Source organism: Neomonachus schauinslandi, chromosome 8 (assembly GCF_002201575.2).
Source record: "Neomonachus schauinslandi chromosome 8, ASM220157v2, whole genome shotgun sequence".
In the NCBI taxonomy this organism is placed as follows: domain Eukaryota; kingdom Metazoa; phylum Chordata; class Mammalia; order Carnivora; family Phocidae; genus Neomonachus; species Neomonachus schauinslandi.
Genome location: NC_058410.1, coordinates 104,442,517 through 104,461,273, shown reverse-complemented (window position 1 = coordinate 104,461,273; position 18,757 = coordinate 104,442,517). Strand labels below are relative to the sequence as shown.

At 45.9% G+C, this 18,757-nt stretch overlaps 1 protein-coding gene and 1 non-coding gene across 2 annotated transcripts in view; one reads left to right on the top strand and one right to left on the bottom strand.

The window, feature by feature from the left end:
* The window catches only part of CLIC5 (chloride intracellular channel 5), a 155,250-nt gene that overhangs the window by 87,998 nt on the left and 48,495 nt on the right, over positions 1–18,757 (bottom strand). The window lies entirely within an intron of this gene.
* LOC123325596 lies at positions 14,896–15,002 on the top strand. Its single transcript, XR_006540531.1, has one exon. It is a non-coding gene; the product is annotated as a U6 spliceosomal RNA (small nuclear RNA).

Genomic DNA, 18,757 nt, shown 5'->3' with positions numbered 1-18,757 from the left:
GGAGACTTGAGAACAGGTGGGTCTTTAGATGGCTCTAATGCCCTTACCTGGTAACTGCCTAAGGGTAGAGATCTGCCTTGACCTTGGATTGTTCATGTGACCCACAGAGAATTTAGGAAAAACACAGCCTTACATATCCTACTCTAGGTTTAGTACACTTTGTCTTCACACAGCTGGGAGGTGGTGGGTGAAATGAGGCAACAGAGAGAATATAGATCCTGACGCCCAGGGGTGGGGTTTGCAGCCAGTCCCACCATGTCCTAGTTCTGTGGCCTTGGTCAGGGGATGCATTTTCTCTGAGTTGCAGTTTCCTTATCTGCAAACTGGGAGTAATAACAGGACATAGCCAAGGTAAGCAAGGTATCCAGACCAGCACACAGCCACGGCTATTATCACTCACCTTCTAAACTATCTGATTTCCAAAAATGCAGAGAGACCCAGTGTACCCAAGAGGACTGAAGAGGGAGGGCTTGGCTCTCTACCTCAAAGTCAAGTCCGTTTCCCTCTGACTTCCCCACCCGTTGGCCCGCTGCCATCCTCCCAATCTCTTCCCCAACATCTTCTATTTCAAGCACCTTATGATCTGGGGATGGGGATAAGCAGCTGGGAAAAAAAACAAAAACAAAAACCAGAAACGCACCAATGACTGTTTTTATAATTGCATAGGGTGCGGAGTGGATTCTAAAGGCATGGGCCAATATTTAAGGTGACTGAGATACTATGTTCATTGGGGTGACCAGAGAGCAGCTGGAAGGCCCACTGGCCCCTCAAATTTCTCTCCCACATTTGCATGTCACAGGGCCTTAAATTCCCACGAGTCGACGCACTTCTCTGGGTTCTGGATATTCACATAGGCCCTTGTGATGTTACAGGCAATGTTCCCATAATGGATTGTGCATCAGAATCACGGGGCACTAGTGAATTACAGACATCTGAGACCCCATCCCCTAAAGACTCTGACTCATGAGTTCATGCTGGAGTTTGGAAAGTGTCCCTGGTGGTTCTTAGGACCACGTAGGGCTGAGCAACCCTGTTCTGGTGGGGACAGCCCAGCTCTGGAGTTAGGATCTCCAGGTTTCTCCCTCCACTTGTACGGAACAACACGGTACGCAGAGCCCAGCAAGCACCTTGTCTGTGATGAAGATGAAATCTCTTTCTTCCTCCAAGGGGCTGGGTGTGAGGATAAAATCTGGGAAGAGACTCACCAGTGCATCACAAACTGTAAAGGACACATAAGGAACCATTTTCAGGGAGCAGGGAAAGAAGGTCAGGAAAGGGAACGCTGGCCTGGTTGGAGTGTCTTCAATGTCAGGCCAAAGCAATTGAACTTGATCTAGCAGATAGAGGAGTGGATGTGATAAAGTACTGGAGGAATATTAAGCTAATGGCATCAAACCTGGTGGACAGGAGGGGAGAGAGGTTGCGGGCAGGATGCTGTGATAGGGGGTGATGAGGTAACGTGGTGGTAAGAAACAAGGAAGTAAATCATTTCTGTGGCAGAGAATGATTCGTTGTTCACCAACCTGCTCCCCCTTTTCCTGGGAACACAGCTAGATGATATTGAGTTCTGGTCTACGGAAAGCAGGAGAAAATGATTTGGCCACTCGCCGTCAGAAACCATGCAAACCTTCCAGATGATCCTCCACCTTCCATCTCCCCATGTGCTGGCAAACGTAGAGTCCCGCAGAGGAGCTGGCAGCCCTAGGGGGCAGCAGGACTAGAGCGGAAGGAGCCTGAGCAGGGCAAACCATTCACTTAACACGGAGCTGAGCTATTAGGTGAACAAGCTGATGGGCTGTGGTTTCAACACTGACCAATGAAATGCCTCACTGAAAACTTCGGCTTTCAAAAGAGATTCATGCTTCTTACCTTATTTGTCCCTTATAATATCCTGCCACACAGATCAGATCTCTGTGATGCTCCTTAAGTACCCAACTGAGGAGAGGCCACATAACTTTGCCCACATGGCTCCCCTCTCCCAGAGTCCTGTGGTCAAGCCCTGCCCAGAACTCTTTATCCCCACAGGAAAAATCTGAGGCAGTTGTGATCAATGACCACAGACAAATGGCTCCTTTTAGTTTTTAAGGCAAATTACACCGTGGATCCTAGATTTGATGATGTGACTACAGCATGCTTACAGCACCCAAATGAGAAAATGAATAAGAAGCAGGTGAGAGAGCCTTCCGCCCACATGCTGTGTGTACTCCCGGGGCCTCTGCTCCCTGTCAGCACTGGGTAGCAGAGGAGAGAGGAGCCTTGAGCTGAATCAAGAAAACTCTATCTGTTGCCATGACAACCTCCCCAACTGGATCTTTAAGAGATAGGAACCGGGGCATGGTTTTCATTTCCTCTTCATTCGAGGTAATGGGTTCCCAGTTGCATTCCATTCACTATACATCCTTCCTTCACCTTTTGCGTCATTTCTCCAGCCTGATACTTGTTGCTTTCCTCCTTGCCATAGAATAACGATAAACTGAAGTGGGAAACACCATCTTAAGGTCCGTAGAGGTTGGTACAGAGGGTAACCAGCACTGAACTTCTACACACACATCCCATGGGTGGCCCGAGACACACTGTGAAGACCTCCCGTTTCAAATCTCCTCAGATGCAAATGGGCAGGCATACCAGCTTCAGATAACGAAGCACTTTCCTCTCCCTGAAAATATAATTGCCCCACAAGCAGGTGGTATACATACAACCCTCGACATTGTAAATAAGCGTCCAAATCTCTTGACCTGCCCTCAGAAGTGCCTCCTGATCCAACCCTAACTTATATTTCTGTCACTGTCCTGCTCCTCTTCACGCTCTCTCTGTCAGCCACACAGAACTCAGTCCTTCTGGGACACCCTGACATCTCCTGCCTCTGAGCCATTGTTCCCGCACTTCCCTTCGTCCAGGACATTGCATTTATTTCCCTCAGTCTCTGTGTCTTCATCAGCTTTGCCAGATTCTGTGATGCCTCATTCCTCCCCCTCAAATGGGCATTTCCTGAGCACTGTCCTTATCGCCTGACTCCTTCACACACCCTCCGCCTCCGGGAACTTATTCCTTCAACTGCAACTCTGAACAGAACTTCAAACCCACACTCTGTGCCGTGGCCTTCCTGTCATTCTGACTGTGGGTTTGCTAGCACTCTGGTGGACATCTGCACTTGACTGACTTGCCGTCACCTCAAACAAAACACTTGTAACACCAGAAGATTATTCTCATTAACAACCACTCCTGGGCGCCTGAGTGGCTCAGTCGGTTGGGCGACTGCCTTCGGCTCAGGTCATGATCCTGGAGTCCCGGGATCAAGTCCCGCATCGGGCTCCCTGCTCGGCGGGGAGTCTGCTTCTCCCTCTGACCCTCCCCCCTCTCATGTGCTCTCTCTCATTCTCTCTCTCTCTCAAATAAATAAATAAATAAATAAATCTTAAAAAAAAATACATGGTGGGGTGGGGCACCTGGGTGGCTCAGTTGGTTGGGCGACTGCCTTCGGCTCGGGTCATGATCCTGGAGTCCCGGGATCGAGTCCCGCATCGGGCTCCCTGCTCGGCGGGGAGTCTGCTTCTCCCTCTGACCCTCCTCCCTCTCATGCTCTCTGTCTCTCATTCTCTCTTTCTCAAATAAATAAATAAAATCTTTAAAAAAACAAAAAAACAAAAAAACAACCACTCCTGTCCTCCCCGCTCCAGCAGAGATTCATAGAGTTTCAGGGTTAAAAGGAACTGTAAAGCTCAAGCCCAATTAGTTTATCTGCACTCAGTCCATTCACAACATCTTAGACAATCATGGTCAAACCCATCCTTGGTGTCATCATCCCAAATATGGAAACCAGTCTCTTGTAAACGTGAATTTACCACGACGCCACTGAATCTCAAGCTTCGGCATCCCTCACATATCTGCACGCTTTTCTCTCAAGGCCTGTGCCCTATTTGGTATTCACATCACTCTTCCACAGCATACCCTCCTTTTAACCCTACTTTGAGCTCATGATGGCCACCTCACAAGGAACACTGGAGAATCCTCCTCATGGCCTCTGCCCCAAGCCTGTCCTTCTGACATGGTCACAGTGGGAGAGCAAGAGCAAACACAGAGCAGCTCACATTTTAACTCACTTCTCTTCCTGAAAGCCATGCAGCATCTACCATAAAAGTTCGACTGTGAATTTTATCTGCTAAGAGGGGGTCAAACTAAATGACTTCTAAGAGGTTTCTCCAAGGTAGAAATTCTACCATTTTATGACTTTTTTTTTAGTCCCATTTTACAGAAGAGGAAATTTGGCCTTAAAGACAGTCACACACCCAATACTGTGGCAGTGCTGGACGTGGAGTCTGGGGCTTCTTACTTCAAGTTCATGAATCTGCCCACCACATCATTTAATACAGCATATGAACCTTTCCAAACAGGGGCCAAATCAAGGTCCTACCCTGTGTAGAAACTTCTGGTTGCTTCCCAGTTACTTACGAGGGAGCAAAAACCATTTACCTGCCATTCACAACCTTTCCCATTATTGTTTCTTTCTTCTATCTTCTTTCCAACTGCCCCCCTCCATATGCCATTCTCTCCAGCCAACCTTATATATGCCCTGGGCCCTGGACAGCCTCATCTCATACTGTTGCTGAACCTGACATGGCTGCCACTCTCTGAATCCTAATCATTTTTCCAAGCACAACTCAGGTCCCACCTCCCCTCGAAGTATGCTTGGAAACTTCCTTCGGGCCATACTGGTCCCTATACCTACACCCCTCATTTCATTTCCTATCACTCGTGAGGCACTGATGCTGGTTTGAAGTTTTACTCCCTAGCTGCAAGCTCGTGGACTGCAGGCACCCTCCCCCCACTTGCTCTCCAAGCCCCCTCATCAGTTTCCACAGAGCCTGGCACAGAGTAGGTAGCCTCACAAACATGGTTGGTAATTGATGGATTGGTTGATTGACTGACTGATTGTTTTGACTCCCTTAACACTCAAAGTTCTTTATCTTACTAATACCTCCTTCATGCCTAGCTTCTAAAATTATTTGTCACTCCAATGTCCTAGCGCAATATCACAAAGGAATAAAAGCAAGTTATGAAAGAAAGGTCCAATGCATTCCTTTCCTCCTTTTTCTAGTTTATTTGTGGTCAATTCGGCATGATTCATGCTAAGAAGCTTTCTTACCTCAGCCTCGTCCACCCTATGAAATGCATGTTTCAAGGAAGGGCTGGACTTCATGGTGCCCTTTGGATGCCCCACTATTTGTTTAGCTTTATTTACCCAGTCTGGGGCTAGTGGTTCTCAGTCTTTAATGAATCCCAGAATCACCCAGGGGTGGCCTTCATAAGGATACAGATGTCCAGGCCTTACCCAAATCCTCCTAACTATGAATATCTGGAGAAAGGGCCTGAGCAAGCCCATATAAAGAAGTTTTGCAGTGACTTTTTCACACCCCAAAGCTGAGAACCATTGGCCTAGCCACTGTTCCCCATGAGCACTACAACAAATTTAATTCAAAGAATTTTCCCATGCTAGCAGAGCTTTAGAGGGTGCTTCTGGAAGCTAAAACTCCATTTCTTTTTCCTAGGAAGGATTCATTTAATTTCCGACAACAGGCTATCTATCTTATTTATCCTTAAAGAACTTCACATCTCAGAACTAAGATACCCCTTGACTACATATATGTGTTTCCAAAGTAGATTCTCACTCAAGGAGCTGGTAGACAAATTGCCTGGTAGTTGGAGCTGACCCCTCAGAATGCAAGCAGAGTCAGATCTAGGATGCCCTGGGTAGAAAGAACCTTCTTATCACTGACCCACATCTTCCGGAAAGCCACACTTACCCACTTTGCTCCTTCACTATTTCTAGTCCTCCAGCCCGGATGACAAAGACCAATGAGGATGGCTCCTATATAACAGTTTTTAAAAATACCAGCTACTGAGAGTCTATTATGTTGTTTGCATAGACCAACTAGACAATACATGTAAACACATGTATATATTTTCTATAAGAGCAACTATGGCTATGCAGAGCTAGAAGGTTGTTGGGAGGAATAGGCACTCCTGGAACCAAAGGATGTAGACTCTGGAGCCTTCTTTCTCATCTACAGGTTAGAGTTATAACTATCTTTCTGGTGAGCCTGCGAAGCCCTGCCCAGAGCCCAGTGACAGAACAGGGAATGAAGCCCCTGGAATAACATCTCCGTGGGGTGCAAGGTCAGGGCCAGTGCAGGCCCTCAGTGGTTGGACGCATCCTGGCCCAGCCCCCAAAGCTATGAGAGAGCTCCCCGGCACGAAGAACCAACTGACAGGAGGAATCAACCTCCTTGGAGGTCGCGGAGCCCAACCCCTGGTCAGGGATCTGCACACCTCCTGCGGCCAGGCCAACCACATCATTCAGACAGTGGCCTCTGGGGGTCTCTAGCTTCCTCCAGCAGCTCTGCACATGCAGTCAGACCCAGTGATATTCACACGCTGCTCCCGCTCCCAAGGGTCTGTGTCCTGCCCCAGCGACAAGGCAGGCACAGACAGGCCTGAGTCTGTGACTTCTTGGACACGTCAAGGTAGGGGAGCTCACTGGCTTGGCTTCTCCCTGATTAGGCTGGGCCTGCAGAAGAAGCTACATTTTTGCCCCCAGTTCATACATAACTTATTCCAGTGCTCACACCAACTGCACGAAACGTGGCCTACCATCATCAGCACAGCACTGGTAAGAAAACTGTGGCACAGAGAGCCACGGCAGCCTGTTCTAGCCCTCCCAGCTGGAAACCCACAGCCTGCCACCCAAAGCCGGCACTCTTCCGCTGGGCCTCCTGCCACCACCAACAGGGGTCCAGCACGTGGCAACCGCGAAGGAATCCGGATGAGAAGGTGCTTACCTGACTGTCTAAATGGATGGAGTCTTTGCCCTGGGTGGAGAAAGGCAAGCTGGGGACACAACATCAGTGGGCAGGAAAGCAGTAGCTGAGCGCACTGACAGTGGACTTCAGCATCTGCAGGCCCACCACGCTCACTGCCACCATCTGCCACGGGACCCGAGGCATACAGGAAACGCCACACTCACAGACATAGCAGGGCAAGTGAATTGTGTATGGGTTCCTGACCACAGACCCAAACCCGGACTTGTGGAAAAGAAATGTGCTGAAGGGAACAGCAAAACCTAATGCTCCCACGCTTAGGCCAGGTGCCCCAGGGAACCAGGGAGCCAGCAGGCAGCGGGGATCTGAGAGAGGATGCCGCAAGATTTGATCCTGTCTGTTCTGGAAGTCAGATGCCTATACTGTGGGTCACCATGACTTGACTTGTGCTCTGCACCACTCTCAGAGCCTTCCAGATCACTCAATAAACAAAACCACTAGTCATTTCCATCCGACAATCAGCAGGACTCATGTTTTATTTCCCCCACGCTGAATTGAGGGTTATTTGACTAGACCGACCCCATGCACGGATTGTTCTGGAGTCCTGTGGAGAGGGCTTTATAGTCTGTCAGCATCTGTTAACTGAGCACAGATTGGGTGCAAGCTCTCTATCAACAACACTCCTGATCATGATGCCCTGAAGCCGTTAGAAATTCTGGACACTAATTCCCTCTAGTAAGGCTACTGATTTCAGCCGTGGCAGACACCGCCTGCAGTCAGACTTGCCTCTGATCATGATTCAGTGGCTCTCCACCAGAGCTGCACCCTGGAGTCATCTGGGGGTGGGCGTAAGAAGACTGGTTCTCGGTCTCCCCCCCGCCCCCAAGAGATTTCCATGTCATGGACCAGGGAGTAGCCTGGCATCAGGAGTTCTTAAACCTCCCCAAACAATTTGAATATGTAGCCAAAGTTGAGAACCACAGCTTCCTATTGAAATTCACACCCCTGGCACCAAGAGACATTTGTAACAATTTGGTCTAACCACTTTGGGGGTGTTCTACTTCTTGGGTCCAAGGATGGGCCTGGGGCGACCGAGGAGTCAGTACAGATGGGAGGAATGTCTTGATCTTAACCTACTCAGCACATCCTGTATTTGTTTTTCCAAATCACTTTCTGTTTTGCTTTTACTTCCTTGCTCTTTCTTCTTTCTATAAACCACACTGGCTGTCGCTGTCAACTCTCTAACCTGTTGTCTTCCCCTTACGATCAAAGTCCAAGCTATATATGATCTCATTTATTCTTGAAATAGCCCTGCAAGTGAGGAAGGAGTCAGGCTTTTGTTCCCTAAGGCAAATCGAGGCCTGCAGATCAGGAAAGGTTTTATCTGCCATGGAATTCATATCATTATTTTACTCGTATGTGTTTATACCAATTTTCATTTACAAAATGCTTTCACCTATTTGCTCCTGTGGAACCCTCACTGCAAGTCTGTGGTGAGAGTATTCTCATAATCAGGGTGACCACATATCCTGATTTGCCCCGGAACAATTCTTGGTGACGCCTGTTGTCCCAGCCTAATTATTCGTGGCACCCCCTGTCACTCTCGAACCAAATGTTTTGGTCTGAGCCATAAATTGTAGGATCACCATCATAAAATTATGGTTATTTATAACCATATAACCAACCTCTTGTTTTCAAGAGGAGGCTATTGAGGCTCACAGACATTAAGTAATTTGTTCAGTCATGAGCTAATTAGAAGCAGGGACAAGACTTGAACTCTTGTCCTGTGTCTCCAAACCTCTGCCCCATCCATGGGACGTCTATGAAACATTAGATCAGAGCTCATTTACTCAAGCCTTTCTTATTGGTGATGAAGAAACTAAAAACGTGGGGGGGGGGGGGGGGACGATCTCCTAAAAACCACTACTGGAATGCTCCCCGGAAGGAGTGCAGAGCGGAGTGGGCAGCAGTCTATGACATTAGGAAGGATTAGTGAGGTATCAATGAATTGCCATCTTGGTTGGCACTCGAGAGCGTAACTCAGCCAAAAAAGGTCTAAGGCCTGACATAGGGTATTTGGAAAAGAAAGAGTAAGAAATTCAGAGTCCAAACTGCAACATTTGAGGAGTGGATCTGAATACTATCTACAGTGTACTTCTGAGCACAGGTGTTGTTCAACCATCAAAAAGGTGGAATCATCATTCTTACTTCCTTAGGTTGCGACACAGAGAGCAAGCTGTGGCTCACTGAACGTTCTGACAGCAGGAACTCTCACAAGCTCCCTGTGACTCACATTTCTTTGTTTCCTTCATTTTTCACATGAGTGAACCGAGGCTCATAAACAGGGATGCGGGGGATCCGACAAGGTAAGGTATTTGAATGGGTTTCAGAATCCTAAAATGCTGCCATTTAGTAGTATCATCATCATCATCATCATCATCATCATCATCATCAACAGCAGGAGATGCTGATAATCAGTTGATGTGGGATAGAATCGTGTATCCTTGAAACTCCCTGGGTGACCCAGGCTTTGAAGGACACACCCAGCATACAGACTGGGTGGAGAGAAGGTGCCTTGAAGGAAGTGTTGAAATGACACATCAGACTCTGGGTGGGGTCCCACCTGCCCTGGAGGCTTCCTGGAAACCAATCCACCCTGCCCTGCAGAAGGCACCTCAGGCCCCAGACACCTTCAACAAAAGGCCTTTTCTCAGGGAAATCACATAGCTGAGAGATATGTCCAACTTTGGAAGTGCCCGGATTCTGTAGATCAGGACCTTGTTTCCCTAAAATAAAACCATTCATACGCTGGGCAGGATCTTTACTTCACAATCATTTTCAGCCTTTGCCGGTCCCTGCAAGTGATAACTATGACCAAGCATGTCAAAAAAGAGGGGAAAAAAATCAAGAGCTTTCCTATCTGATTTTTTTGTCCCACCCTCACTCTGGTTTTTGAGCTAATTATGAAGGCCTGCCTGGTTCTCATGGATCGCTTTCCTTGAGGGACAAAACAACACAGGCATTTTAGAATTCTTTTGGGGGCCCTGGGGGCTGTGCAGGGAGCTTTTTATATAAATGGAGAAAACCTTCAAAGCTGCCAACATGAGGTTCCAAAGGTGCAGGCAGAATTGGTCTCCATGCCTAGTAGTGGGGCAAAGGGCTCCTTTGGCTCTAAAGAGTCAATTTGTGTTTCAAATAGCTTTCAGGAACTTGACACTATGAAACCACCGGCTCCCAGGAAATCTGAGAAAGTCCTAGAATAGCTTTCTTCAAGGAGAGCAGGGAGACTCATCGCTTTGTTAAAGCTCTCCCTGCTGATTGCCTAGGCCACCGACCTGGACGCCAAGGTTCAGGGCACCCATTCCTGGCCCTTGGTCCAACGCTGCCCAACTTTGAAGAGGACATGACCTCTTTCGTTACCTGGGTCTGCCAAAGGACCTGGTAATCCTGCCTAGAGGGGTCCCCAAAACCAAATGAGACAGAGGCCACCTTTGAGGGGAGAGAAATAAGCTTAGCAAAGCAAATGTCACTAAATGACAGGTGTAATTCCTATGGATAATTTTGAAAAATAAACCCAAAGAAGGTAACACCTAGGACAGACGACTTACAAAATGTAAATTAAGTCACAGCCTGATGGATTTATTTTTTTAGGCATCAAAAGATACCAAAGACCAAAAGGTGCTTATCAAGGTTTATGTAGATCTTACACTTTTTTGTGACAATCTCTCTGTTTAATTAGCTTGGAAATCAGGGTAATTTGCCCCAAATAACATCTTTCCCATTGCAGGGAATACATATGCCTTTCAAATGCAGCCGGGAGACCTCTGAAATGTACCAAGGTCTCCCCTTCTCAGTTACCTGCACATTTCAGGGAAACTGCAGTCAAAGGGTATTTTCCCCATTTGTGCAAAGTCCTGGCGCTCAGGCAGCCGGCGGACTCCCCTCCCCCAAGTCCTGGCGAGGCTTTCTGCACCGCCCAGGAGGCGACTCTCCTGCCGCCTCAGGTTTCCCAGCTTCTGCGGTGTGTCAGCCACAGCGAGGACTGATCAAATGTTTCTTTCTTACACCACACCACCAGCCTACTGACCGGGAAACGCCGCTGCCTCCCTGGCCTCCATCCTTTTCCCTCCTACAGGTTGCAAATGGAGTGCAGCAGTTTTGATGGTAGATTGTTTCACCCAGGGAGCAAGGCGCTTCATTTAGTTTGTTCGCTGTGCTCCTCATCCCATTCTGCCCCGGGGGTTGACCTGGGTTTTCCCCATGGCCAAACCCTTAGCATTTCCTGATACTACCCTTCGGAATCACGAGTATGCCAATAATAGTAATGTTGGGCGAAAGGGGTGCTTGTTTTCTGCTTTGCCGGTCACAAAGCAAGAAACACCTTTGTTTCCTTCTGCTTTTCTTTGAAGTAGCTCTGAGCAAGAGAGAAAGGACGTTTGAAGAAATGTTATTTTTATTTTGCCAAAGAGAATTGTATCGGTAAGGTTTCCTTTTCTTCCCTCCCCTCTCTTACCCCCTGCCCCCAGTTTTAGAAGAAAGGTTCATGGGTCCTGCCATCTCCTTATACCTCAAGATGTCCTTTAGGACTAGCCAAAATCGCACCGGGCAGGGCTCAGGACTAATCCGCCTGGTCTGCAGGTGGTTTAACAAACTGCCGGCCAACTCTCCAAGAAGAGGGCCACCTGCCAGATTGCACCTGACTCCGCGACACCCGGGAGCCCCGAAGCGAGGCTGTCTGGAGTGCAGAAAGGCCACCCAAGGGAGCGCTAGGGCCGAGCTGTCCTCCCTGGGGAGGGTCCAGAGTCCCGGCTCTGTCTGCCCAGGCACGTGAGCCCGCGCCGCGGGGAGCCCGAGGGCAGGCGCGACAGGTGCAACCAACGGGCGCCGGGACGCCGACCTACCTTCACGAAGAGTTCGATCTCGGGGTCCCTGTCGTCCCCGTTAGCTGTCGCCGCGTCCATAATACCGTCGGCGCCCGGGGCCAGCGTCCCGGGCCGGGGAGACGCCACCTAAGCGGTGCCCGGGGCCAGTGCTTCTGCGCTCCTGCCCTGCGGGGCCCTTCTTGAGAGCGGCGCTTGTTATTATTCTTATTATTTTCACATCTATTTCCCAAGCCGGGAACAGCGGTGTCTCAGAGATCAGTGTCCGGAGAGATCACATGCAAAGGAGGGAAGCCAGAGGGGACAGGGGGCAAGGGGGAAAGGTGGGTTCAGGGATGGCAGCAGGTCCCCCGGAGCAACAAGTGCCGGGCTGCAGGGAGGTGTCACAGGATCCGCGCTTGTCAGCTATCCCCGCGTCGCCGCCAACGAGCCCAAAATAGCCGGAGGCCGCGGGGCGGGGTCAGCCCGGGCGGGGCGGGGCGGGAGGGGCACCCCGCGAGCGAGGCCTCTGCCCTGGCCCCTGCTCCCTGCTCTGCCCCGCCGCAGCAGCCCCGCAGGACCCGAGGCGTGGCCCAGCCGGGCTGACACCGCCACGGGCCCGGGGAACCTTCTGGGAAAGGTCCAGGGAGGGAGAGGGAGTCCAGGCGAAGAGGAAGAGAGGAGAGGAAAGAGAGCTTTAAGTATTAGGTTTCATTAATGATGCTTTAGCTCCTCCAAGTTACTCCTCTACCAGTGTTATGCTCACCAGGAAAGCCCCTTCCTCCCTTAGCAGTGTTCAGGGTGGGGAGGAGCTGTGAAGAGGGGGCAGGGAAGGAGAGGACCCCTCTAAATACAAGCCATCCTCATGCTGGGCGAATGAGGTAGAGCACGGGATGGGGATGGGCAGGGCTGGTGTGTAAGGTAGAGGGGTGAGCCAACCTGGTCAGGTGCAGCCAGAGCGAGGACCGGAGTCTTTCTCGTCTTCTGGGCTTGTTTTTTCTTCCCTTTCTTTTCCTGTTCTTTCCTTTCCTTTCCTTGCTTTCCTATTCTTATTTCTGTTCTCTGTTTTGCAGTAAAGTGTGATACACATGTGGGAAAATGCACATATCGTAAGTGTCCAGTTCAATGAACTGAAGCCCCATATGGAGCACCAAATGAGGAAATAAAATGTTAGTCTGGAAGCTCCTCCTGGTCTCTCTTCTCTTCCTTTCCTCCCCTTCTACTCCCCTCTTCCTCCAGAGTAACCATTATCCTGACTTGTAACAACACAGGTGAGTTTTGCCTGGAATCTTATAGTAGAGGCCGAATATACTCCTTGATGTCTGGCTTCCTTTGCTCACCATGACATTGTGAGATTCATCCATTCTGTTGTGTATAGTTGTAAATCATCCATTTTCATGGCCACAATTTATGTATCCATTTTTCAGTTGAAGGACATGGGCGTAGTTTCCAGTTAAGGACTACCAAGGATACTGCTGCTATGAACATTCTATCAAGCATCCTTTGGTGATACATGGACACTTTTCTGTTGGGTATATACTTACAAGTGGAATTTATAAGTTATAGAGCATGAGAATGTTCTTCTTGAACAAACACTGCCAGATGGTTTTCCAGAGTGGTTGTACCGATTTGCATTCCCACCTTTCATTTCTTTTAAAAATAGGTACTAAATCTTTTGCATCTGAAATCTGGTCAATTTTTGTTTGTTTTCTCTGCTTTCTCTTTGCTAGCCCTGTTTGTGCTCTGGCTTGCCTTGGTCACAACTATGTGTGTATTTCACTGCTTTGTAAGGAAAAAAAGTAATCACTTAATAATAAAAATAGGTAATAGTACGTATTATGTACCAGACAAAAATGCTCAGCACTCTACATCTTCACTTGTTGAGTCTTTACAAGTAGTGTTATTATCTCAGTGTTCAAGGTGGGGAAAGAGAGGTTTAAAGTATTTAAGTAACTTATCCCTAGACATCCAGCTAGAAAATGGTGGATTTGAACACAGAAAGACCGAGCGGGTGCTTTGAACTGCTCTCTCCAACTTAGCGCACACTGGGTAAGTCACTTTGAAGAAACAAAGACACCGTCCTGGTCTGAATGGAGATTAAGATCCATTTCTGGATAGCAGTCACATGGAAGGAAGACAACACCTGTCACATGAATTGGGCAGACGCAAGAGCTCTATCAATCAGCATGTAGACAGATCATTCATGCAGTTGGGGTGGTAGAGGGAAAGGCCTCATAAAGCAGAAGGCACTTCGGCTGAACCTTCCTGACTGGTGGGGCATTTGACGGGCGAAGAAGATGGCTAGGTATCCTGACCACCCTTGATGGCAGGCTGGTTCCCCATAAAGTCCAAGTACAAATGCTTCCTTCTCACTGAAGAAATAGTCATCAAGCCCAAGTTTGCAACCCTCACAGAACACTACAGCTCAGTCAAGGTGAGGTTTCATTGCCCTCTCCTCCTCCTTGGTTTCAGGCTTACATCACCAAAGCCTTTAGAGATACAGTCACCTTCACAGCTGTACCTTCTGAGCCAATGACTGCATACTCTGGGAAGGACAAGGGCACAGAGGGAGACTGGTACCTTCACTGCGTGCCGTACAGACTCATCATTTCCCTGCTCTGGACTCTGGACAGTATTTACAATAGCAAATGTGGCAGAGGTAAATAAAATTATATGCATAAAATGCCTTTGAGGGCTATTTATTTTTAGATGAAAGATGCTTTACATGTGCGATCATTTTCTTGGCTATGATCTAAACAATGTCCGATATGACCTCCGCTCTTCTTAATTCCAAACCTAGCAGAGTTGTCTTCTATTTCATCTTCTCCACATATCTACTGCTTATTGGAAAATGGACCAGCTCTCTTTTAATTTCTAGATAATACCATCCATTTGGACATCTCTCCAGACAACTGGTAGTTTTGATATTATAAACATTCATGTTGCAAAACAAACAAACAAACAAAAGGTCAGCTTTGGTGATAAAATATTTTTGTGCATATTTCTAGTTTTCAGTTCCACAGTCTGCTTTAGTTCAGGATAAAAAGTTTTCATTTTGTACCCTTTAATGTCAAATCATAACTGGTTAGAGTCAATTACAGCTTTGTCCAGAGAAAAACACCTTCTTGATCATAGACTGTGCTTTAATAATCATAGTTTCACAAAGTTGGTGCAAGTTTTGGATAAATATTTACCAGCAAAGGACTTCAAAAACATCTTCAGTGCTCACTTCAGCTGCACATATACTAAAATTGGAACAATACAGAGAAGATAGGCATGGCCCCAGTGAAAGGGTGACATGCAAATCTGTGTAATATCCATACTTTCGTATGGTTGTTGAAAGCAAAAATTATAACATGTCTTATGGGGTTTTCGATATATTCAGATTCAATACGACACAAAGGGTGAAGGTAAAGTGATTTATATAGTGGTAAGTTTTCTATACTTCACTTGAAGTGGCAAACTGTGAACTCTAAGCAGATTAAGAAAAGTTAGGTATGTATGTTGTGACCACTCTGAAAGCAACAACTAGAAAAGTTATACAAAGAGATATAGTAAAAAGCCAATAGATAAATTAAAATGTAATGGGAGGAAATCTTCAAATAATCTAATAGATTTGACAGGGGAAAAAAGAGAGCAAACACAAAACTTATAAAATGGTATATTTTCCCCCCTCTGGCCTTCTCTCTGCCGTGCTCTCTCTCTCTTTTTCTCTCTGACTCTCTCAAATAAATAAATAAAATCTTAAAAAAAAAGATATGACAACTCTAAATGTGTACATACCTAATACCAGAGTTTCAAAATACATGAAGCAAAGCTGATAGAACTGAAAGTAGAAAGAGACAAATCACAATTGCAGTTAGATACTACAAAAATTTTCTCTTAGTAATTGATAGAGCAAATAGATGACAACAACAACAACAACAACAACAAATCAGTACGAATATAGAAGACCTAAACAATAACTATCAACCAATTTGGCCTAAATGAATTTTATAGAATATCCCATCTAAATAACAAGAGAATACACACTATTTTTAAGTGCATATGGAATATTCACCAAAACAAACCATATTCCGGGTCACAAAGCAAGCATTATATTTAAAAGAATGAAACAGAGATGCCTGGGTGGCTCAGTAGATTAAGCATCTGCCTTCAGCTCAGGTCATGATCCCAGGGTCCTGGGATGGAGTCCTGCATGGGGCTTCCTGCTCAGCGGGGAGTCTGCTTTTCCTTCTGCCTGCCACTCCCTCTGCTTGTGCTTGCTCTCTCTCGCTCTCTCTCTGATAAATAAATAAATAAATAAATAAATAAAATCTTTTTCAAAATTAAAAAAAATAAAAGAATGGAACAATACAAAATATGTTCTCTGACCATAATAGAATCAATTACATCAATAAAAAATGCTTCTGAAAAACCTCCAAATATTTGGAAATTAAGCAATTCACCTTAAGAAATTCATTGGTCAATAAAGAAGTCTCAAAGATAATTAGAAAATATTTTGGCCTGAATGTAAATGAGCATACAATATATCAGAATTTGTGGGATGCAGCTAAAGTAGTCTTAGAAAGAAATTTATGTTTGAAATGTTGTTTAGAAGGAAATCAAAGTCTCAAATCTAAGATTGTACCTTAAGAAACCTGTAAAACCTAAAGCAAGAAGGAATAAAATAATAAATACAAGAAAAAGAACTAATGCAACTGAAAGAAGACAAAACAATGGAGAAAATCAATGAAACCAAAAGCTAATTCTTGTAAAAGATCAATAAAATTGATAAACTTCTAGCTAGATTTGCGAAGAGAAAAAGAGAGAAGCTATATATTATCAGTATCAGGTATGAAAGATGGGATAGCACTACAAACTTCACAGCCATAAAAGGATAATAAAGGAAGGATATAGGCAACTCTCTGCATATAAATTGGAGACTTAAAAGAACCAAAGCTTCGGGCGCCTGGGTGGCTCAGTTGGCTAAGCGACTGCCTTCGGCTCAGGTCATGATCCTGGAGTCCCAGGATCGAGTCCCGCATCGGGCTCCCTGCTCAGCAGGGAGTCTGCTTCTCCCTCTGACCCTCCCCCCTCTCATGCTCTCTCTATCTCATTCTCTCTCTCAAATAAATAAATAAATAAAATCTTTAAAAAAAAAAAGAACCAAAGCTTCAAAGACACAACTGACAAAATTCATTCAAGAAGGAGGAGATAACCTGAACATTCCCATATGCGCTAAAGATATTGAATTCATAGTTGAAAATCCACTCCCCCCCAAAAAAACCTGCAAGCCCAGATGTCTTCATTAATGAATTCAACCAAACCTTTAAGAAAGAAATAATACCAATTCTATACAATCTCTTCCAGAAATAAGAAGAGGAGGAAATAAAGAACTTGTATCCAGAGTTTGTAAAGAATTTTTACACCTCAAAAATAAGAAAACAAACAACCCAATTAAAAATTAGCAAAAAAAATCTGAGCAGACATTTCACCAAAGGAGACACGCAGTGGCAAATCACATGAAAAGATGATCAACATCGTCACTGAGTAGAGAAATACAAATAACATGATACCACAATATACCTATTAGAATGGTGAAAATAATACACACATGATAACCCCCTGTGGTAGGAAGAACGCAGAGTAGCGGGAACTCCCATCATTCTGACAAAACAGTTTGGTAATTCCATATAAAGTCAAATATAAGCTAACCATAAGACACACTTGTCATCTCCCAGGTGTTATCCTAGAGCAATGAAAACTTAGGTTCTCACAAAAACCTGTAATGAATGTTCATGGCAGCATAATTCATAATTGACACAAACTAGAAACAACCAAAATGTCCCTCAATAGCTAAACGAATTAAAGAAATATAGTACATCCATGCAACGATAGAGCACTTCTCAATAAAAAAGAATTAGCACATGGGCGCCTGGGTGGCTCAGTTGGTTAAGCGACTGCCTTCGGCTCAGGTCATGATCCTGGAGTCGCGGGATCGAGTCACGTGTCGGGCTCCCTGCTCGTCGGGGAGTCTGCTTCTCCCTCTGCCGCTCTCCCCCTCTTGTGCTCTCTCTCTCTCATTCTCTCTCTCTCAAATAGATAAATAAAATCTTAAAAAAAAAGATTTTATTTATCTATTTGAGAGAGAGAGAATGAGAGAGAGCACATGAGAGGGGGAGAGGGTCAGAGGGAGAAGCAGACTCCCTGCCGAGCAGGGAGTCCGGTGCGGGACTCGATCCAGGGACTCCAGGATCATGACCTGAGCCGAAGGCAGTCACTTAACCAACTGAGCCACCCAGGCGCCCAATAAATAAAATCTTTAAAAAAAAAAAAAGAATAAGCACATACAAAACATGGATGAATCTCAGCCGCACTATGCTAAGTGAAAGGAACCAGTCTCCAAAGATTGCATCTTGAATGGTTCCATTTATATGATATTCTGGGAAGGCAGAATTATAGCGATGGAGAGCTCAGCAGTGACCACCAGGTGTTGGGACTGGTGGGGAGAGGGGGGACTTACAAAGGGGTAGCAGAAGGGAACTTTTTCTGGTGATCGAACTCTTCTGTATCCTGTTTGTGGTGGTGGTTATAGAGGTTTCTGCATGCATTAAAACATACAGAACTCTATACCCAAAATGAGAATTTTCTGTATATCATTTTTTCAAACGATCAAGGTTCTTAAACACTCCAAAAAAAAAAAAAATGTAAAGCCACTAGATTTTATTTTTACATCCCCTTTCCGCACATTCTTTGTTTCAAATCCTTAGTATCGGATCCCATCTTACCATTGACTTCAGATGTATAAAGCAAGTCTCTGTTCCATGAGACCTAGTGTTCCTAATTATAGTCAATCAATAAAGTAGAACAAGCCTTCACTGAAATAAAAAAATAAAACAACAAAATAAACATATTTAGACTGAGAGTGTGTGTGTGTGTGTGTGTGATAAAAGGACATTTATTATGAAAGAACGATAATCCTTTTGGGGGAGATATTTTAAGAAATGTTTGTCTTGCCCAGTACCAGAGTATAAGAACACCATTAGGTACAAGCTCCAACTTTTATGTACCTGATATTTAGTTGAACCTACTCATTCTGGC